A 23,148-nucleotide genomic window follows, 5' to 3' on the forward strand; every position below is an offset into this window, starting at 1 on the left:
TTCACCTATTGTTAACAAGATCCTGGGCATATTTACTCAGAATTAAGAGCCATTGTGTTCAATGGGGCTTAATCCCTAGCAAGATTATTTAGGATCACGGCTTTAGTGTGCAAAAGGATGTGTGCTCTTGTGATACCATGCTTACAATAGTGATAAAGCTTGGAGCAATTCAAGGGAATTACCTTGACCCAACAATTGTTAGAAGATCAGAGAGCCCAGTCTCATAGCACATGGTAGCTTTCCTGATCATTTCAAAAGCCTCGGCAACACTGCATTTACAAATTGGATATGCATGTCCAATATGCTTCCTCTGCTGAAATGAATTGAGATGTCCCCTGTCTCCAAAGCATAGGAGTTCAGTGTGGGGTTTCATTTGCAGCCCTATTCCATTGCACATACTTAGATGCCTCCTCACATTTGAGAACCCTGAGAGGAGGCACACGAAAAAGGGCCTCAAGTGATGATTGCAGGGTCCAAGTCGGTTCATATGGGGAGAGGCAGTCCTTGGGGTACTGAAGTCCTGAGCTGTTTAATGCTTTATAGGTGAAAACCAGCTCTTTGAATTGGGCTCAGAAACTAACTGGCAGCCAGTATGGTTGGGCCAGGATTGGTGTTATATTCTCAAACCCTCTTGCCACAGTGAGCATCCTAGCCGCTGATTTTTGCACCAGCTGAAGTTTCCAAACCACCTTCAGAGGCAGCCCTACATATAATGTATTGCAGCAATGCTATTTTTCTAGAAAAAGAGGTGTCAGAATGCACCATGAATGGTGTTCTCTTATAATGGCAATGACACCCATCTGAGAGGTGCTGGAACTAAGTTCTGGTGAGTTCCAGCTGGAAAAAGCCCTGCATTGCAGCAATCTAACCTAAAGGTTACCAGAGCACAGATGGCAGAAGTTAGGCTATCCCTGTCCAGATATGGGCACAGCTGGGCCACCAGCCAAAGGTGGAGGATGTTACTCTGCACCATCAAGGCCACTTTAGCCTCAAGCAGCAGCAATGGGTCCAGGAGTACCCCCAAACTGCATACCTGCTCCTTCAGAGGGAGTGTAACCCCATCAAAAGCAGGCAGCATCCCATCTATGTGGTCTAGGGAACCACCTGCTAACAGTGCCTCTGTCTTATCTGGATTGAGCTTCAGTTTGTTGGCTCTCATCCAGTCCATTACCGAGGCAAGACAACGGTTCAGTACATCCACTGCCACACACAGAGAAAGGTGTAAAGGAGAAGTAGAGCTATGTGTCAGTAAATTGCTTTCCTTCCCTCTTCTGTAGGCAGACATCTCTGCTGGACCACATCCTCTTCCATCATTGGAAGGAGCCCTTCAGTTGATGGAAATCTGGACATTTTGGATCCAAAGCCAGATATCTTTTAATTCTTTGGCAACTCTTGGCACCCTGTAAAATGCTTGGTAGCATAAGCCCAAAAGCATTACAAGGAAATCCCCACAGATCAGCTACCTTTAGCCTTTCTCAGCACGGAATTAATTTTTAACTTGATTTTAAATATTTTAATCTATTCCTCTGATTCACATTTTCAGCCAAATCTATTTGTATTAATTTTAATGAGAGATTTATCATTTTTCCAAGTATGAAATTCAAAACCAATCTGACAAACGACTCAACATTTCTCCTGTCTGCTTTCAGACAGAAGATGAAACTATTTTAAAGAATTCAAATGATGAGCCTTCTGCTCAGCAAAATTATTTAATAAAGCCCCACCCCTCTGGCATGTTCACTCTTGGAACTGAGGATCATTAGTCATGTAACAAGTTATATGCAAAAGAGAACAGACAAAACAAAATGGGCAAAGCACAATTATGGAGATTAAGAAATACATGCACCATTGTGGAGTTCTTGGATGTACGTGATGGAGATTGGTGCTCAGGGTGGTCCTCAGCACAAAGTTCACCATTTTTCTTTGTGGTTTGAAGTGTGTTTCACACCTGTAGTAGGGACTGCCATGGATGGAACCTTCATAAGAGTTAGTGCTTTTCTGGTCAAGTGAAATGAAATGAAATCTGGTTGGCTGGTTGGTCAGCTGGCTGCTGTTGAAAGCAGAATTCTTGACTGTTCACCCAGCAATTTAGTTTGTGTGAATTTTTCAAAATTATACCTCGTAGCCCCTCCATCCTGGTGTTTTATTGGGGGTGTATTCTGCAACATGTTCGTGACACGATGGTGGTGGATTTATTCAGCATTGGTGATGGATTAATTCAGCATTATTAGTTGCTGTGGGGTGCTTCCTCAATGCTGTCATATTATTGCTGTCCAGAGGGGCAAAAAAGCAGAGGGGAAATAAAGCAGAACATTTTTGGCATGGAAGATTACAGGATTTCAGCAGGGGATATGCGCTGATTGAAAATGTAGCAGCATGGCCACCCCAAGACTTTGACAAGTATAAACGTCATTGAAAGCAGAATTGCATGTGACATGTGACCATGAGCACATGTCATCATAAATGCAAAATAACAAAGAATGTATGGAGGACCCCCAGCATTTATATTAACTCTTAAATCATGACACTCTATCGTTCTATAATTTGGATTCAAGCCAGGACCATCAGCATGATGGGAATGAGGCTGCCCAATGTTCAGAAGGATCATATAGCCTTTCTGCAAAAAGCAGAATCTCGTTTCAGAAGAAAGAAGGTATGGGTTTCTCATCTTAAAGGGCATTGGATGAGAGAATGTGAAATATTCCCCTCTCTATGTTTTGAATATGCCAGAACCTGAGATGAAGCATATTTAAATGGGACCCCTTAAGGGCACTTCAGAAACTGCAACACTAGGTACAGTTAGGAAATTACAACTTCTATTGATATCGTCCAAAAGTGTTGCATAAGAATATCAGAATTCTTAAGAAAAAAGTGACTTCGATTACCAGGGTGTGGTTGGGGTTGGCAACTACAGGAAAATGCCAGGCTTTTCATCTACAACTCATTCTCAGTGCAACTAAGATAATTATGTTCCTTTGATGAAAAATTAAAAGGCAGGTGGGAAATAAACAGTGTGCATTTGATTAAGAACACCTCATAGATTTACCCTGATCCAAGAGCTTATTTGTTCTCTCTGTGTCTTTTTTTTTTTTTTTTTTGCATTTTATTATGAAGTGTAATTAACTTCTGGTTATTCCCATATTTGATAGAACTTGGAATTTAAAGCAGATCTTTCTTCTAAATTCCTTTGAAGCAAACAATTTGGGCTCCGACTGAATCTGTGCATTCCTTTCACCAAATGTAACTGCGCATATGAATTACACATCGTAAAACAGATGATAAAACAGCCTGGATCAATTTCTGACTGACAAGCTCAGCTCTGACACGATGGGAGCCTGGATTGGTCTCCAACAACTCCATTTCTGGTGTCACTGGTCCATACTATACAGCTTCACTGCATTTGGAATGGGTTTAATTCTTTTATATTTGTGGTGGTTTTTTAAGACTGCATGCTGTATAATCTATATTGACAAGGGCATGATCTTCTGGGACCCAATGGTGAAAGATGGGTAAGAAATTGTATAAATTAAAGAAATGATAGGTGGTCCTATAACTGGAGAGTATGGTTGGAAGGTATAGGAACTGTAGGATACATAGCTATAAGTAACTGTGGGTGGGACACACAATTCAATTCCATTTAATTTATTCAGTGAATGCATGGGAGGTTGCACTGTACACATTTTTTATTTTATTTTATTTGGTAGCTAGAAGTGAATATATCACTTTGGTGCAAAGGCAACCTGCTAAGGGTTGACTCCTGTCTTCTAGTGCTATACTGTAGGGTACTTTCAATGCCTCTTGCACAGGGATGGCCTATCTTGTTTGTTCCTGAGGCAAGTGAGCAATGTTCCCATGCTATTCCTGGATTTTGATTTCAATTCCCCACCCAGTGACTTGCTTTCTCTCTCTCTTTAATTAAGAGATTGTTATATTGCCTCTTATAACAGTCTTAGAATCATAGAATTGTTGAGTTGGAAGGTACCCTGGGGGCCATCATTCTAGCCCAACTCCCTGCAATGAAGGAATCTCAGCACACTGTCCTCCATCCAATTGGAAAACATACTGGACCCCGCTTAGCTTTGCAAATGTGCTAGCAGCTTTATTGCTGTGCTAGGACCGTGGTAATGCCTCTTGCTTAACAGTAAGGAGGAGAGTGAGTGAGAGAGAGAACCTTAGACTTTTGCACAGCTGGAATGTAACCAACTGTACAGAGGTAAGAATCTCATCCATTTCCCTGCCCATTTTTGCATCTGGCCTTGTCCACTACTGATATGTGTCCCTTTGAATGTTGCTCACAAAGGAATATGGCCCTTGTCTGAAAAAGATGCCCCACTAATGCCATAAGGCTTCCACTGGTTCCTCTGCCATTCTGCATTGCAAGCTTGTCTGCTGGGCAACACAAAACCTTTCATAACTGTACCAGCTTTCTACACAAAATTAACTTCCACATGTCACAAGAGGGTACCCTTGCAAATACAGTTCTTCATAATAGTTATAATTAACCTTGCACACTCAAACCCAAAGTGGATCCCTTTTCAAAAGTGAAATGTTTTTTTCCAGATGACAACTACGAAAATAGAGAGCTGACTGGTTTAAATGGGTGTCAATTACTGCAAAGATTTTCAGTTGTACAAATTATTGCACATAACAACAACAACAACCACAACAGCAATAAATTATTACTTATGCCCCGTCCAGCTGGCTGGGTTTCCCCAGCCACTCTGGGTGGCTTCCAGCAAGAGATTAAAAATACATTAAAACACCAGTCATTAAAAACTTCCCTAAACAGGGCTGCCTTCAGATGTCTTCTAAACGTCAGATAGTTGTTTATTTCTTTGACATCTGATGGGAGGGTGTTCCGCGGGGTGGGTGCCACTACCAAGAAAGCCCTCTGCCTGGTTCCCTGTAACTTTGCTTCTCGCAGTGAGGGAACTGCCAGAATGCCCTTGGCGCTGGACCTCAGTGTCCGGGCAGAACAATGGGGTGGAGACACTCCTTCAGGTATACTGGCCCGAGGCCGTTTAGGGCTTTAAAGGTCAGCACCAACACTTTGAATTGTGCTCGGAAACGTACTGGGAGCCAATGTAGGTCTTTCAAGACCAGTGTTATGTGGTCTCAGCAGCTGTTCCAAGTCATCAATCTGGCTGCCGCATTCTGGGTTAATTGCAGTTTCTGGGTCACCTTCAAAGGTAGCCCCACGTAGAGCGTGTTGCAGTAGTCCAAGTGGGAGATAACTAGATCATGCACCACTCTGGTGAGACAGTCCGGGAGCAGGTAGGGTCTCAGCCTGCATACCAGATGGAGCTGGTAGACAGCTGCCCTGGACACAGAATTGACCTGCGCCCCCATGGACAGCTGTGAGCCGCCATCCATCCTCCAACTGTCTCCAGACACTCACACAGGACCTTCACCGCCTTCACTGGTTCCAATTTGAAAGAGAGGTAGAGCTGGGTATCACCCACATACTGATGAACACCCAGCCCAAACCCCCTGATGATCTCTCCCAGAGGCTTCATGTAGATGTTAAAACTACTGTGTAACTCCACTTTTTAAAAATAAAAATAACAATCTGCATCTCTGTGAGGGAAATAATGTCTGAAATGAATCCTGTTGAATAAAAAGGTCACCTGCTGTGTTTCTTCAGAAGGGCAGGAAGTGTCGTCTGCAACTAGTGATGCAAAATCGGCAAAATTGGTGCTGCAGCCCAGAAAATTGCTAGTTGCTCTGATGAAACTGATCATCTCTGCCTTCTAGTCCTCCAGTTCCTGCTACTACAAGTGGCAGCATCTTCTTCACAAGCCCGGTAGAATGAGAAGAGGACCTAGAATAGATGCATAATAAATCTCCCTTATAAACCTCCTCCTTAGAGCTGTGAGTGATCACTTTTCCTAAGGGGGAGTTTGTTGTTAATAAAAGAAACTCCACTTTAAATGCTTTGCTTATGCGTTTGTGTAAAACTCGTTGGGTTAATTCCCTTTTGTGCTAAAACAGCTTATAGTTAATTTACAGACAGAAAAGCACTCTGACTATAAAAAGCTTAAACACACAACCAGTTAACTACTTCCTGCATGAAATGAGCTAACCCTCCTGACTTTTAATGCTGCTTCTTTGCATGCAACTCTTCCTTTTCTTTTCTACAGGTTGGCCTTATAAATTAAGCTTTGTTCGAATAATAGGTGAATGTCGTGGCTCCAAATGTAAATGATCCTCACCTTGGCAAGTGGCGCAGTGATATCCTTATTTATTTAAAAGTTGTTCTAAAGTGCTTTATTGTTTAAAAAGTTAAAAAAATTCAGATCAACAAAACAGTATTGTAAACAACAGAAATCCAAGGGTTTAGGGACTTTTTATGTTTCCGGGAAAGCCTGCACAAAAAGTATACATATTTAAAAGACAGCTGGAGCAGATAATTAATTATGGTCCACATGTAACAATGAGAAGGGTGTTTTATCATCCTGAAATCATGAAGCAAAACTTCAGGGTGAGTTATCCTTAGCAAAGGGGCATGGAAACACAAAGACCACTCTAGTTCAATATCATTCATGTCATGGATGGGGAATCTGTTGACCCTCCTGATGATGTCATACTCCAGTTCCCATCAGGCCCAGGGATAGTGGGATCTCTAGTAGAACAATATATGGAACACCACAGACTTCACAGTTATGATGATCCCTGTGGACTCAATTCTCAAATTATAGATTCTTTTGACACTTGTAAAACAATGGGTATCAACAGATTTAGAGAAACGCAATGTTTGCCAAAGTTTTTTTTTTTAAAAAAACAACACACACAAAAGAAAAACTTTAGGGAAGGCGAATGTAGCTGATCAATTGCTGAAAGAAGGCACTTGCTAAATCCTGCAAATACTGCTGGTGTCAAGGTGATTTAGGGAAGCATCTTTCATCCCCAGATCATAATTTGCTAATACCGCTTTAGCTTCAGCTAATTGACATTTGCAACATGTAGAATAAAATAGAAATGGCCAGCTCGTAGCATGAAGTAACAGCGCTATATTGATTTGCTCAATAGGCTCTATAAGCAGACCAGTTTCAATTAGCATGGCCTGTTGATACTGTCTGGATCAAGCTTCATTTTTGAATACTCTGCACCTTATTACATTTTCCCTTTACAAGCACTTCCTATTGTTTGGCCTATGGGGGGCTATGCCATAAAATTAGCTTCTACAAAATTGTCGGTCTAATTAGACTGCAATAAAATCTCCCTCAAGGAGACGCAAAGGAGCAGAACAAACTGTACAAAAAGTTCCCATGATGGAGCCAGGCAAAATAAAATTGGCCTTCCATAAAGCCGCCTTATTTTGTGGCACAGAAAAAGAGTTTCTTGTATTTCAGTGTCCGGATGGTTGTTTGTTTTTCAGAGCCAGCTAAGGCAAAATGTTTTGTATTTTCTGTTGGCTTTGTGCTAAGCTAACATGCTATTGATTTGGGGGTGGTGGTAATACTAGGGAAAACAGCATGCAGCCATAATAGAGAATAAAGGGGATAACAGACTACTGGGGTCTTAGTTGTGATCTCGTCATATTCAGGTGACTTAACTTTGACAGTTAAGCCTCCTCTTGTCAATCACAAAATGTGAAGCTAAAGAGACAACATAGCTGCTTCTAGCAAAGCCAAGAAATTCCTAATGGTTTGACAGCCTGCACCATTAGTAAGCAAGTGATAGGCTATAAAATATAACCCAAAGGCAATTTACAGACTTATCCCTTTCTCCCAAACATAGTTGCTGGCTACATGATTCTGCACTGGATAATGTAACAATATAAACCCCATTTTAAACCTTTTTGCAATGTCCAGTTTACGGCTTTTATTGAGTACTCCCCAGCAGAAAATCCTGCTATTTAATGAACCATCCAAATGACTTTCTTTTGGGGGTTGTGAGAGCACTGCCTTATTCTCCCAACCTCTGTGGTCCACTTGTGAGAGCACATTAACCACTGACCCACTGATTGGTTGTGCTGATTGGTTGTGCTAACTTCCCCTGCCTGGTTTCTTCCAGAGTTTCTGACTTCCACTTCCATTATTTCTGACCATTAGCCATGCTGGTTGGGGTTGATGGGAGATATAGTCCAACACATCTGAAGGATACTAGGGCTGGGGAAGGCTGAGCCATGCAGTCCACAGAGCAGAGTTTCAGACTTCCCTGTGAGGATATTGCATAAAAAATATTCATGTCCTTCAGTGACACTTCACCTGCCAGCCCAGGACCACAGAAAACCACTTGGATGAGCTCCGTGCTTTGAATCCTAAATCTACATAGAAACCATAAGCCAACCAAAGCTTACTGACTTTCTGTGCTGCCTCACTTTTTCCTAAGTCAACATAAAATGTTCCTTCCAGTAGCACCTTAGAGACCAACTAAGATTGTTATTGGTATGAGCTTTCATGTGCATGCACACTTCTTCAGATACAAAACTACGGCAGACCAACACGGCTACCTACCTGTAACTATCTTATATTGTGTGTTTATCTTATATTGGAACAAATGCTTGTTGATGTTGCTAAATAACATGCCCAACGACATTTTAAGATAAATGCCTACACATGCTGCTGTTGTTAAGCATCATCAGCCAAAAGTAATCCTAGCAGGCAGGTATCTTAGCTGGGTTGGGATGGATTCAAGCAGGTGATTATCCATCTCACCCACCTCTCAATGACTTCTGCACACAAATCTCCATGATTTTATTTTAATGCCAGGATATAGTGACATTTGATGCTAGATGTATCTTCTTGTACTACCAACCTTACTATATGCTTGTGAAACATGGACCACTTATAAACACCCTCTCCAAATTCTCAAAAGATTCCATCAACGGTGTCACTGAAAAAAATTACACATCACTTGGGTAGACAGGAGAACTGATGGCTGTACTGGAAGAAGCAAAGATACCCAGTGTCGAAGTAATGATTCTTCAACATCAACTTCGTTGGACTGGTCATGTTGTGCAGATGCCTGATTATTGTCTTCCAAAGCAACTACTCTACTCTGAACTTAAAAATGGAAAGCGTAATGCTGGTGGTCAACAAAAGAAGTTCAGAGACTCTCTCAAGGCAAATCTAAAAAAAATGTAGCATAAACACCAACAACTGGGAAACACTGGTCTGCAAGCACTCCAATTGGAGAGCAGCCTTTAACAAAGGTGTCATGGACTTTGAAAACACTCAAATTCAGGACAAAAGGGAGAAACGTGCTAAGAGGAAGGCATGCTTGGCAAAAAGTCTCCATGATCAGCTCCCACCCACAGAAACCAATGCCCCACTGTGGAAGAACATGTGGATCCAGAATTGGCCTCCACAATTACTTGCGGACTCACTGTTAAAACCCTGTTTATGGAAGAGAACCTTACTTGACTATGAGTGATCACCAAAGCAGAAGAAGTATCTTCTGCATTTGACTATGGGATGGACAAGCTTTTTTTTTGTTAGTGCTCCCATATTGGTGGTGTGAGAGGCCAGAGTAAAAAATGTCCAGAGCTGAAACCAAAAGTGTTCCCCCCCCCGACACTGATCCCCCCGACCCCTGCTTCCTTGCTATTCCTGTGATATTAGCTTGAAGGCACACACCTGACTCTAAAATAGCAGGCTGCCTATCCCCATTCTATACCTATAGATTTATTTTTTTTATTTTTAAAAAAAGCTTCAATGTAACATGGTTAGAAAGCCTGATGAGGATAAAAATCAAAGCTTTAGCTCTAAAAGAACAAGGCTAATGGAAGGATGCACAGGTGTTAAACCAAACAGGCTTGAGATTCTCCCAGAGTTCAGCTTTGAATTTGACCTGACTAGTTAAAGAGAATGCTGCAACCCAGCAGGGATATCAAGAGCTCTAGACCTGGTATTTAGGCTGACATCTTGTATTATTATCAATGTACTATACAGGTGATATGAAATATAAATGATTACATTTTTAGAGTGGTAGGGATGCATAGTTGATTGCACAGCTGCTGCCTTCCAAACCACGCACGCTTTTTGCCCTTTAGTTCCATTTTTGTTTTTCGCATGGTTTGATTGGATTGTAAACAAACAAACATCTTGATCAGGTGGGCTGATACCAAACCCATTATCTCTACACCTATGTGCCAGTTCCTTAAACAGTTTGCCAGTTATTTTAAAAGGGTTCTCAAGGATGTCTTCCTAACATCCATAAGGAAGTACGTGCATATGAGCACGTATGTGCCATTATTATTAGGTTTCAAGATGATCTGCCTGATACTCTACTGGTGGGCAGTACTGAGGACTGGCAAGCATGGCAAGAAACCCAGCAAGCTGTTCTTGTAATCTTCTGATTGAGCATTCAACTTGTCAGCCATTATGTCTGCAATGTAAGCTGTGAATGAGTTCACACTGAGTGATGGGTTAGTTATTGTTAGCTAAATAAGACAAATGTATTGGTGGTTCATAAAGAGAGAGAGAGAGAGACTTCAATTTCACCTAAATTATTTTCCTCAGTAGCTTTTAATTTTAACAATATCACCTGATTGTTTATGCTTAATGTCATGCTCATTATAGTGACTATTGATTACATTTAGAGAGTGCCAAAGTTCGAATGGGATTTCCTTCAGAAGTTGATGAACAGCTACACTCCTTTTAAAAAGCTAATAATATGCAATAACTGCAATTTCTTTTCTCTGTGTTAGAGCAAATGAATTATTTCTGTGAGATGGCACCATCTGATTTAAATTGAATTGTGCTGCACCCCCACTACAATCAGCACTCATAAATGATGTAGTGCTGTTTTTCCGTCTTCTCCTTTGCAACCAAGGAGAATTATGTCTTCAAAAAAGAAGAAGAAGAAGAAGAAGAAGAAGAAGAAGAAGAAGAAGAAGAAGAAGAAAAGCCAAATTATACAGCCAGCTACAACTTTTTTAAAAAATATTTTTTATTGCGTTTTTTCCAGATAGATATAAACAGCACAAAAAAACAAAGAAAACAAGAAAAGAAAAGAAAAAAGACAGATTATTTCCAAAGCTTGTTTCAATCTACCAACGGACTTCCCCACATCTCCCGCACAGTGCATTCTTAATAATAAATTTGTCAGCAAATTATAACCTTATTTCATGTGTTTCTTTTGTACTTTCAGTTGCATTTTAAGTTTAAATTACTTATTGTCCAAATTACTCAATAAACACATATATTATCCTTTTTTAGACATTTAAACATTGGTTGTTTCATTATTATTATCTAATTTCATATATATTCCACTCTCATTGCCGGGGCTATACTTCCCAATCGTACGAAATCCTATAGTTCGTATAACTTATAAAGTTTTTGCAAATAGTCCTTAAATTTCTTCCAGTCCTCCTCCATTGCTTCTTCTCCCAGATCTCGGATCCTGGCAGTCATCTCGGCCAACTCCATATAGTCAATCAATTGCGTTTGCCACTCTTCCAGTGTGGGCAAATCTTGAGTCTTCCAGTATTTGGCAATAAGGATTCTTGCTGCTGTGGTCGCATACATAAAAAACGTTCTGTCCTTCTTTAACACCTTTTGGCCCATAATGCCCAAGAGGAAGGCCTCCGGTTTCTTAGGAAAGGTGTACTTAAACACCTTTTTTAGCTCGTTGTAGATCATTTCCCAGAAGGCCTTCACTCTTGGACAGGTCCACCAAAGGTGAAAGAATGTTCCTTCAGCCTCCTTACACTTCCAACATTTGTTATCAGACAAATGGTATATCTTAGCAAGCTTGACTGGGGTCATGTACCACCTGTATATCATTTTCATAATGTTTTCTTTCAAGGCATTACATGCCGTAAATTTCATACCGGTGGTCCATAACCTTTCCCAGTCTTCAAACATGATATTGTACCCAATGTCTTGGGCCCACTTTATCATGGCTGATTTAACTGTCTCATCCTGGGTATTCCATTTAAGCAGCAAGTTATACATTCTCGATAATACCTTGGTCTTTGGTTCTAACAGCTCTGTCTCAAGTTTCGATTTTTCCACCTGGAATCCTATTTTTTTATCCAACTTAACAATCTCATTAATTTGGGCATAATGAAACAGCCAGCTACAACTTTTAAATCTTTGCCATATGAGTTGGGCCCTTTCATATTTCTTTTTTTTTCTGCTTTCTAAAACTTAACAGGATCTCAAACAATGCCCCTAACAACAACTGGGTGTGGCAATATCTTGGAAGGTGCATCAAAAGATGGAGGTTGTTCATTCTCCATATTGAGACTAATTGCTCAAGAACTAATAGCCAAGAGGACATCTGCGACATCTGCGACAACTAAAAACACTTTGTAACCATTTTGACGCCATGCAGTAATCAAATTTCATAGCTTTGTGGAGAAAGTATAGTTTAATGATAAAGTGAGATGAAAATGGATTTGAGGGAGGGCGCATCAGACGTTCTGCACATTCAGAGTGGCTGAGGGGTGTTTACGAATGCCTTTCGTACAAATTATTTCACCAGTGGTCTGCACTCTGCAGTCTTATTAGATGCCTATACTTCACAACTAAAGCCCAAGTGAAGACATCATGAGGTGTTTTTTCTATATAGTTTATTTTGCAAGAGCAATACAAAGCACACTGAAACCACAGAACAATTAATCAGACTGGTGGAGAAGTGGATTTGGCAAACAAGCTGTTAAATCTTCAGATGATGTTAAAACACTTCCCTTACCTAGTGCTCTTGCTGTCCCATGAAACTTGCTACTCAGATAGTGTGGGATATAATTAGAAGCTTTTCTATGAGGATTTCAGTTGCCCTTGAAGTATTCCCCCCCTCCCCAAGCACTCCTTGGTGTGTTTTCCTTGGCTCATTTGGCCACAATTTTTGTTTCTTCAGGGAGTCCCTCACTAGCCTTGCAAATTTTGTGGATCATCTCCCAGTCTATAGTGAGCCTTGGGGAAGGGAAACGACAGTAGCCTTGTGTTGAAGAGCACATTTGGGGTTTTCCTAGTCACACATTTCATCTCCAGGAGGCACGGCTCATCATCTCAAAGCCTGCAATCCAAATCACAGTTTCTGTCAGTGAAGTGAATTTTACAAAGCTAGCACTACACTTTCCAGTGCCTTCAAAATAGAGTGATATAAAACCACAGACTTCTAGGGAGAGCTCGGTATTTGAGTGTAGTTCACAGGAAACTGCTTTATATTGACTCAGACCTTTGGTCTTTCTGACTGGCAGTGGCTTTTGAGGGGACTGAGTCTCCTTAGTATTCAGGGGATATTCAGCTCCACCCTCCGGCTTCTTGCAGCATTGTGCATGTGACATCAGGGCATTGTGCAACAGGGCATGTGCAACATCAGGGTGTCGCACAGCATCAGGTCATGAGGTCACATGACATCGTTCACAGGTGCCTTCAATCCTCTTAAGAAGATGGCACTTCTGGTCTTTCCCAACCCTACTTGAAGATGTTGGGCATAGAACCTGGTACCGTCTGCATACAAAGCAAATGGTGAAAAACCGAGCAACACCTTTACTCTAGCTGCAGATAGCCCAGTGAATCCTGCCACCTGAGGCAGTTACCTCACCTTGTTTCATACATGGGCCAGCCCTGTTTTATATCACTGTCAACAGAACAGAGAAAATAAGGCCTCTTTAGTCATGTTAACACATAGTCAGCAGCAATGCTGGCTAAACTGCCCACACTCCCAAGCTTCACATCTTCAAGGCTCTAGTTGTGAGCATGTAGGCTTCTTTCATGTGATTGGGAACCCTGAAACAATATGTTCCATGATCACACAGAGTTACATACCCAACAGCTCCATGCGTACAGAGCCCTTGAACATGTGAATGGTAGGAACATAACACCTATCAACTTTCTACGGTCACTTATGCCATTTTAAACTTGTTCCAAATAAGCCGTTTATTATCTGTTCTATCCCAGATTTGGCATGAGCGATCCTCAAACTTTCCTCTCTTAGACTGCCAAATCTCAAATTGGTCTGTTAAACTATATTTTAACTACAAGCCAAAGAACCTCTTCCCACCCAATTTCTCACAACAATGGTGAAATTGGGAAATTTAGGCAACTCACCCTTAATAAAAGGCCACGACTGTAGCCCTATAATTAACAAGTCTAGAAATAGTATGGGAGGAGACATAAACAAATTTTAGAAATAATTATTGAGTAATTCATTGCAAGGGGGATCAAAAGATAATCAACAGAAATTTGTCTGCTTGGTCACTTGTAATAACCATCCTTGAGTTATATTCTCCAAATGCTGTCCTTCTCCAGCTAGTTAAGTAATCTAGCACCTGGTGGTGATGATCTGCTAATTATATTTCTGTTGTGAAAAATTACATACAATTAGCAAGAAAGTATTCACCATAATTGCAGAGTCAGCTTCAGAGTCTTGATGTCTGTCCCAGAAAAGCCAAATGTGGTGATGAATTTTCTCCTAACAGCTTTACAGATTTCTGAAAGAAGCTACCTAATATGCTTACAGGTGTAATGAGCAACCAAATAATTGGAATGAGTTAAAATTTGTTATACAGCATCTGTTGAGATCATTCTTTGCCTCTAATTGCAATTAGCAAGCATTTCTTTTGATGGAGATGACTTCTAATTCAAGTAGTTACTTGCTACTGCTCTCTCATTACTGTTTCTTTTTTGTTCCTAGGATTGACTTTTGTTTGTCTTGTGGATTTTTTTGGTGGTGGTAATGTATGTTTTTTTCTTTTATTTGATTCTGGACTAATTGATGAATGGAGCTACTAGCCATACTAAAATGCAAAGTTCATAAAATTTCACTGTCTGTTGACCCAGCTAGTACTTGTCCACAGAAGTGTGAACAAACTGGGATTGGTTTGGTCTTCCTCAAGAGAAAAACTGAAAGCGGTTTTACTCCCCACTTTTTTTGTCCCTCTGTCTCTGCCTCCTCCCTGCAAGTAAAGTAAAACATTTACCAAAAATATTTCACTCTGAACTTTCAGCTCAGCACTCAGTCTGAGTAACTGGCTGAATGTATTTGCAGAGTCTGATCTGCAGCAATAAACACTGACACTCTTATCTGCATCTTCAGCAGGTCGAGGATTACAGACCAAACAATGACCTAATGGCAAAATGTCTTCCCTTCTGTGATTGTTTCTCATATTTTAAAATTCAGATTGTCCTTCGTCTATGACTGAAGAATGAATGTACCTGGGACAGTAATGAATGAGATGGACAAAAGGCAGCTAAATGTTTCCTTGAACCAGCTAACATGTTTTCTTAGAATTTCTGGAACTAAGCTTTGAATCCTCAAGAAGCATGAAGTCAACCTCCCCCATGGAAGTGAAGGAACAACTTTTCCCTACCTGTCTACAGTGTAGCTTCAGTCCCACATTTTAAGGCTACCTTCAAAAAGCCGCTGTGCAGTCTTTCCGACAGGTGGGTCACTGTTACTTATCAGGAGGGAGAAGGAGAGGGACAAATTAATGAGGGGTTGGCATGCCGAAAACACACTACCATGAGCTCCAGATTTGTCCTGCCAGTTCATTCGCCCTGCCTGAACCTTCCCACGGTCTTCCCCCTGTCCCTCCCAGTAAGCAACAGTGACCCACCTGCTGTGAAACTAGCAAAGCATCTCCATATACCTGCCAAACCACTTCTTATAAGAAACATCTAGGTATTCAGGCAATAATTGAAGTGACTCTACAGCTTTAAGCTCATTCATGATGAACAACAAAGCCAAACTCTTAAGCGCTCACTGGTGGATTTGAAACATAATACGTAATAAATAATACCCAACAACAATTAGGTCCTTTGTTTCCCAAGTGAGAATACTAAAATCATTAGCTCAAGTGGAGTACTGCAAAGGATAGCAATACTAGGCTGCCTTTTTTTTTAAAGGAAACATTCTTTCGGGAAAATCTGACAAATGTAGGAATTTTGTTTATTTGCTTTCTTTTATACATAGTGGTGTCAGACTCTTTTTGTCTGCTTGCTTGTTTTCTTAGATTTCCAGAGTCATCTGCATTAACATTGAATTTAGGGAGCTTGCTTCATCTTGTCCTGCAGCTTATTTTATATTCAGACTTATATTCCTGTGAATGTCATAGCCATCTTCAAAACTAATTGCAGTGTCATAAGCAGAGAACTATGACTTCAAGCTACGAATCAGCAGCAGGAGTAGATGAATGCTTAAGAAACAAAGGTGCTCTTAGTATGAAAACATATTTTATTTGAAAACTGAGAGCAGGGAAACAGAGATGAGATTTGCACATTCAGTTGTTAAGAAAGCATACCTTCAATTCCTAACTTTCATTTATTATAAATGGAGTTTATCTCTCCCTGTCCCCAAGATCAGCTGTTCCTTCTTCTTTGTACAAAGGAAACTCTAATCATTAGTGCCATGAATTTAAAGGGGTTAATAATCAAGGTTCTTGTGCAACCAATCATATCCTGTTCTAGGTGGCAGGATATTATTCAGCTTAGCCTGTGTTGTGCTTATTTTCTAAAAGTAAAAATAGCCATTTGAAGGCTCAGGTTGGTCTGAAGCATACACCCCGTAGTTTGACAATCCTTCTTCAGGAGAGAGGCTTGCTTGTGATCACTCAGTGTATTCTCCCTAATGTGGAAATGCATTCTCCCTATTGTTAACTTCTGGTTACTCAAAAACAATTTGTAATTGTATTTTTCTCCATCCACAGCAGGCCATTCTGCTCAACCAAAGTGAATAAAGCATCCTTGGCTTGGGGGGAAATGGTATCTCTGTAAATTAAATTCTGTTTCATATTACGCATTGGACACTTGTCATTGTTGAAGTTGCTTTGCGTTAATATCAATCACTTGGTACTAGTTCAGGGGCTGATGGGAGTTGGAGTCCAGAAACATCTTGAGGCACCACATTCACAACCCCAGCTCTACGGTTTCACTCATTTACAATTAGGACACCACACATACCCTAGGGTGGTGGGTACTGTCTAGATTAGACATTCCTAGTTAACGTGCTGGTCGTTAATGACATTTTCATTGCATATTTGAAAGGTTTTTTATGTCATGACATAAGGTTTGAATGATCTGTTATTCTTGTATGATTTGTCCCTTTTGCAATGAACTTTCCAAACTACAGACCTCCAATTTCTGACTTGTAGTAATGCCAGAATGCAACTGTTTGATTTAACGAGCCTGCTTTTATCTTCTAAAATCGGGCTTTTGAGCACAGCTAAGATTTTAAATTTCCTTATATTGGTACCATTCGGAAGTGGTCCTTGAAAATGAACACCGATGAACTTGGACCAAATCAGCTCCTTGAGTTAATGTCATACAGAGTGAATGCCATTCTTCTCTGAATCATTTTCCATTGAAGGGACCGAGCGTGGGGATGGAAGAATAAAAGCATCAGGAATGCTAGTCATGATCAACAGGAACAATTTGGCTTTTGCTTTTGGAAACAGAGCTTGATAATTGCATCCATGGGAAATGTTTAAGACTGGGCAACTATTTCACAGGTGTGAAGAACATCTGACTGAATCCCTTTTAGCAGAGGAAGCTGCCAGCATAAGCACCTGGTTTTTGTGGGAGCTGCTTACATCTGCCAAAATCACAGCTGCAAGTTGATGGGCAAAAATAAACAGCATTGAAAGGGGGGGGGAGTCACATCAAGATTGGTGCTCAAAGAACAATTCTGAGTGTGGTAATACTGGATTTTTGTGACTTAAAGAAGTGAGAATTTCTGACAAAATTGAATATCTGTAAAACACTTCCTTCCATTAATCAGGTTTCCTTTTTCTTTTTAAAAAAGCAGATGGTGTTCAGCTCCTAGGTTAAGATGAGATGCAAACTGGTATCTCTAGGTTGTGCAGTGCAAGGCTGCATATGTCAAAGCATGTGAATGGGGGGAAGTTTAACACAAAAGTGCAAAACAAAAAGATGGAAGATCTATGCAAATAGTTTCTTTTCTCTGCTACAGCCTGTTGAACTGCTTGATGGTTTTCATTGATCACATGTTCACACAGGTGTCAAACTAGGAGTGAAGAGAATTATGCAGCTTCAGAACCTTTGAGAGTTGAATTGTGACCTGATAGGTTGTTTCAGAGAGGGAGGGAGAGAGTTTGGGGGGAGGGAGAGAGAGAGATCTTCTGATGTCTTCCACATAGGAATCTGTTTCTCATTCATAATCAGACCGCTGGTATATCTAGCTGTGAAGAAATCTTTTGGGATAGATAAATTGTGTTTACCTTGGCATTGGAAAGCAAGAATGTGACAGCAAGTGGGAAGCTAAAAATCCACAGGAAGATGCAGAGTACAAACCATGCAAGAGAGAGGAAGGTGAACCCACAAAGACATATTCACAGAGATGCACAAACACATGTAACGGTTTAAAATGAAACATTTTAAAAATTACAATTAAAAAAACACAAGAACAAAATATAGAGTGTATTGATAGACAGGTGAGGATACCCCTCCTTTTCAGTCTATCTCCTCATTTAAACAGCACACATGTTGTGTGGACAGGCTGAGTCCCCCCAACCCCAGAAGATCCCCAAGCAGAATTATGACTCAAGACAACGTGCTATGGGATTAAAATTGGCCACAACTTTATTAAGTTTCAGAGGTAGGGAGACCTTGGCTCAGGCATTGGGCGTTTATCCTTCCCAGTCCCCAGCCGGGGATCTGGGGGACATCAGGGTTATCCAGAATGTGTGGGGATTGGGCTGTCTCTGGAGAACGTATGTTCAAGCAGAGAGCCCACCCCCCGTTTCACCGCTGTCGCAGGGGAGAGCAATGTCAACCTCTCGGCATATGGCCAATGCCTCCCCTCAAGACCCCTCTAACGGGGAACCCTGGGATCACCACTGCAAGGGGGGCGTGGGTCACCGCTTCAGCCGTCCCCCACTTAGGGAAGATAGACTAAAGGATTCCGCCCAAGGCCTGAAACCGTCAAAGTTGTGACATTTTGCTACAGGAAAAGCAAAACCTGCCAGAGTAGGAAAATTCTTTTCTGGCCTTTCAACAGCGACCATGACGTAGCAGCGCCCGTGTACCTGTGGAAAAGAGATTAACCTGCAAAAGAAGGCTTAACTGAGGGAGGGTAGGGTGGGAGAAGCTCTGAAGCCAACTGATGATTCACAGGTAAGATCCACCCTCTGTTGTTTGGGCAGGGCGGACCCTCCCCCTACCTGGCTGATCCCCTGGCAGTGCCTCCCCAGGCGGGATTGGGCAATTGACTGAGGTAGGCAGAGACCTCCAGGTATCCAGCCCGGGGAGGGCAAAGCCAGCCCGTACTATCAGGAGCCGCATGGGATCCGGGGGCTGTGCACGACCACGCAAAAGGCGCCCCCCATTTGATGTGGGGAGCAATCATTCCAGCCTGCTAAATAGCAATCTTCTGCATTTGAATGAGGAGATACACATGCAAGGATATTCAGATTTCAATTAAGATAGCTGTCCACCGAACAGCTTTTGGGCAGATGGGAGTGGGAACAATTCTAATGGTGAGGAAAACTTTTCTGATTTGTCTATCTCTTCGTGGCAAATGCAGTGATGGGAAAACAGTATTTTCTGGATCATAAATGTTGGAAGGTTAAAGCATTCCTCCATTCTACACAAGATCACTTGTCTGTAAGCAATTCGGGACCAGTGATCTTTTCCTCATTACTCAGCTGATCAGCTGGGCAGTAGAAAGGGGTGGGCCTCATTCTCAGGGTCTGGCAATTCTCAGGGTCTGGCAAGCCTTGGGGAGAGTGGCCCATTGCAACATGCAGCCTTTAAGGCATGGGTTGTCCACTCGGATGAGGATAAATAGATAGTAGGAACCACTCCCCAAAGTCTATGTTAACAGATGCCAGCAAGGGAAAGTTCCTGCTCTGTTTCATTTTGTGACTATTCCTGTGCCAGATGATTTTTCCAGGCAAAACAGGCACCGTTGGAATCACGGTGTTTGGGGAACCATTTTGAATGTTGGATAAATGTGCTTCCATGGCAACGGCACAATCCCGCCTTTTAATGATGCAACAAGTTATAGGAGGAGGGAAAATAAGCACAGCAGTGAAACAGGTTGGACTGGATCACTAGATCCAGTGGTAGATTTGCTTAAATATCATGCCCTCAAAGGAGCCTTGTGGATCTGGATCCATTTCAAATGATGCATGTGCGTATTATGGCTTGTTAAGCTACTTTTTCAGCCACTTATAACCCATATGCCCCATCCATCTGAAACAGATTTATAAAACAATCAGTTTAATTAGTTCAGGTGATTAAAGCACATTACCCACAGTCCGACTGGCAGTCTTTTGCAGCATTGCATCTGCTCCAAATAATTCTGAAGGGAAGGCTGGGGATGGAGATCCTGAGGGATTTTGCTGTTGACGACATAAAGTTAAGTCAAACCTTTCTGACGGAAGATGAATATGCTGAATCAATTATTACTGACAATAACTCCTTGTCCATGTTTTGCTTGCCATAGACCCGGCCTCAAGATTGTGATCTGTTAATCCTGGTGGTTGAGTTTGTGGAGAGGGCTAAGCTTAATGGCCTATTGATTTGATTACACGGGCAGCATTTTAAATGGGCCATTATACGGCTTGGCATCTTACATTCTTACCGTATTCTGAGGATTTACTTGCGATTCATGAAGTCTCTTGAAGCAGACTGCATGTTCATCCTTCACCATTTTGGTTTAAGCATTTCAACCTATGGTGACAGTCAGCTATGAAATGGAAATCAGGAAGGATTTCACCATTTTAATAAAACCCTGTTGAAATAGAGTGGGAAGGAACTGTGAAACTGAAATCTCAAAGGAGGTTCATCCAATGAAGCTCTGGACCCGTGCAGAGGTTTAATGTCTCTGTTCAAATTTTTCACTCCTATTTTTTGGATTTTTAAAACCCTTATTTAAACAAGTGATCCTGAGAGGGGGGGGGGAAGGAGAGGCAGCCTCTCTTTTCCCCTCCCGCTTCATAACAAGGGCCACTTTTGTGCTCCTTGATACCAGGAATGCAGTAAGGGTAGTAATTCGGATCCTAGGAGCCCTGAGAGATTTAATTTCCTCAGGATGCCTCAGGAAGTTATATTTCCAAGGAATCTGGCTGCTGTACAGCATTCTAGTGGCCAGGTAATGTGGGAAAAGGGAGAAAGAGGCACACACACCTTCTTCCCAGACACTGCTGGATAGGGATGGGTGAATCTTTCAGTTTTGGTTTCTCTCAGGGATTACCCCCCCCCCTCAGCTGGAACTCAGTTCCGGCACCTCTCATATGGGCTCCATTGCTATTCTAAGAGAATGAGGGATGTGTTCATGGTGAGTTCCAGCACCTCTTTTTAAAGAAAAAAAATAGCACTGGTTTCTCTCAGTTTCTCATTCTGTCAATCTTGAATTCAGTTGTCCACATTTCCACATCAATTTGCAATTCTCTTAAAAGAAAGAGAGGACTCAAGAAAGTTCATTGGGTGTGGGGTGTCTGATCTGTGGCTGTTACAGGATTAGAGTCCACTGCAAATTGATCCTTATCGTGGGGAGCAGAGGCAGGAGACAGGACCAGACTGGAGTTCAATAATCAGATTGGGAGATGAGAATCAAATGGCCAGAGGCCATTTGAGAGAGTGGTGTGATCAAAAGGTAGGCTGTTTAGATGAGAAGAAGATGGGACATCAAGCAACAAGTTGCCCAGACTGCCAAACTAGCCTAAAAGGAAGGGTTGGGGTGTCTCAGTTGAATGGTAGAGTCAGCTAGATGTATTCAGGCTTTTGCAGCCTAAGATAAAGTTTTGGCTTACATATTATACTCTAATTCAGGACCAGGGTGCTGGTGGTCCAGGAGGTTAAGTCTTCCAGAAGCCATGTCTACTCAAGATCCTGGATTAAAATCTATCCTGGGATGATAAAGAAGAAGAGTTTGGATTTGATATCCCGCTTTATCACTACCCGAAGGTGTCTCAAAGCGGCTAACATTCTCCTTTCCCTTCCTCCCCCACAACAAACACTCTGTGAGGTGAGTGGGGCTGAGAGACTTCAGAGAAGTCAGAGTAGCCAGCAGCTACATGTGGAGGAGCGGAGACGCGAACCCGGTTCACCAGATTATGAGTCCACCATTCTTAAGCACTACACCACACTGGCTCTCTGGGATCTTACGTAAGGTCATATTTCCATGTTTTGATTTGGTATTCAGTCTTTCTTGGTTGGCTGGGTGTGAGTTTAATCCTTAAGAGATTGCTCTCCTGCTTTTATGTCAGCCGGATGTTTTTAGCTGACTTGTCTATTGGCCTTTCGTGTTTGTTTGCATTCTGTGATTTTGTTAAGCTGTTCCATTTGTCACCCAGAGAACATTGATATACAGTGACTCATAAGCAGAACAAAACAAGTGAATAAATGTGATGCCACTGAAGGTTTTGCTTGCTTGGTCAACATGAACAACCGACAGAAAAGCCTTGCTGCCACTTTAAGTTGTCGTCTCAGCAGCTCTGGGATCATTGTTTTCCTACAAGGATGATGGTATCCTATGGTGCGGCATTTCACCCAGGGGCAAGTTGCTGGGGGTGAGGTGGGGAGCCTTAAAACATTTCAAGATTTCTGTGGTGTTTTATAGCCTTTCATTACATTTCAGTGTATGGTCAATGATGATAATCATAACTGCACTGCAAATTCAGTGAAGTGGGTATATTTTTCAGGAAGTATGGTTTAGGCAGGCTCACCTTTCGAGGCAAATTGAATTAACTTCCTCCTCCAGCCTACTTGTACCAAGCCAGACCATTGGTTTTTGCAACCTACCTCTGTCTTCATATATCTGGCATCAGCTCTCCTAGGCTGCAATGCAGAGGTTTTTCTCTCAGCCCTGCTGGATGAATACCTTTCAGCTACAAATGCCAGAGATTAAACCCACAAGCTTTCGTATGCAGCACACAGCAACTAATATGCAAAGCGTTTGCTCTACCACTGAGCAATGGGCCCTCCCCAAGTACAAATTAATATATTTAGTGTTCTATTGAATTACAGCACTGTTAATATTAAGATATATGATTAAAAAGGGCACAGCTATTATTTATTATATCTGCCTTGCCTTGTTACATGAGCCTCTGGGTACATTTCAATTGCTTTAAAAACACACACATTAATAAGAAACTCCTAAGAATTGGCAGTGCTCAGACAATGCTTACATTAATTATCAACGGTCTATACTGCTGCCATTGAAACAAATGGTGTGCCGTCGTTTGCACGGATTGCCCGGAAATCGTCCAATTAGAATAGATCCAATGGC

Source organism: Podarcis liolepis (genome assembly GCF_965112155.1).
Source record: "Podarcis liolepis genome assembly, chromosome: 1".
In the NCBI taxonomy this organism is placed as follows: domain Eukaryota; kingdom Metazoa; phylum Chordata; class Lepidosauria; order Squamata; family Lacertidae; genus Podarcis; species Podarcis liolepis.